Source organism: Octopus bimaculoides, chromosome 5, assembly GCF_001194135.2.
Source record: "Octopus bimaculoides isolate UCB-OBI-ISO-001 chromosome 5, ASM119413v2, whole genome shotgun sequence".
In the NCBI taxonomy this organism is placed as follows: domain Eukaryota; kingdom Metazoa; phylum Mollusca; class Cephalopoda; order Octopoda; family Octopodidae; genus Octopus; species Octopus bimaculoides.
Genome location: NC_068985.1, coordinates 52,282,587 through 52,283,666, shown reverse-complemented (window position 1 = coordinate 52,283,666; position 1,080 = coordinate 52,282,587).

Here is a 1,080-nt window from a genome sequence, read left to right as displayed (position 1 = left end):
ATATATATATACATATATACATGCACTTATAAAGGTACATACATACATACATACATACATACATACATACATACAGATCATAGTTTCGAAGATGTAATCAATGCATTTGTATATTTTCAATATTTCGATATTTCGGTATTTTGTTCCTGAATTAAATGGAATTTGTAAATGAAAAGAAATGAACTGGCTAAGTTAGCAAGAAACGAACAACGTTCTCCACATAAATCTTATAAATTGTTGACTTTAAATCGCAAGTCGGGTAGGTGTTCAGAGGAATTGAATTCATGTTCACTCAGTTCATCTTGTTTCGATAAATTTATATTTCTAAGACCTATTTGAATATGAGAATCATGTTTTATATTTTGCTATCTGTTGATGTGACTTAACTAAGTCTTTCTACCATAGGTATATGCCCTGCAGTTTATGGGGAGAGAGCTAATCGATAACATCGACCCCTGTGTTCAACTGGTAATTATTTTATCGCGTTCATTTTATTGGCGGCATTTGAACTCAGGACATGAAGAGCCAGAAGAAATACTGCTAAATATTTTGTCCGATGAGCTAATGATTCTGCCAGGTCGCAGCCGTAATAATATCAATTCTTTCTAATTTTGGTCCAAGGCCAGCAATTTCGAAGAGTAGGAGTAAGTTGATTACGTTTATTTCCGTGCTCAACTTGTATTTCTTTCATGGAACTCGAAATGATGAAAGTAAATTCGATCTCAACGGCTTTTGAATTCAGAACATAGAGCCGGAAGAAATGCAGTTAAGCGCTATGTCCGCTCGCCATCTTTGAGTTAACTAATAATGGTTCTTGAGTTTTGGTTGAACGGAAAGCTGACCTCTGTTAACCATTTATTTTTCTTCATATTAGGGGTTGCTTAGGCGGAGAACTGGCAGAATTGTTTGCAGATCGGGCATTAGCGACAGTTCGTCTTTACGTACTTAGTTCAAATTCCGTGGAGGTCGACTTAGTCTTTCATCCATTTCGGGGTCGATAAAATAAGTACCAGTTGAGCCCTGAGGTCGATGTAATCGACTTAACCGTTCCATCGAAATTGCTGGCCTTGTGCCTAAATT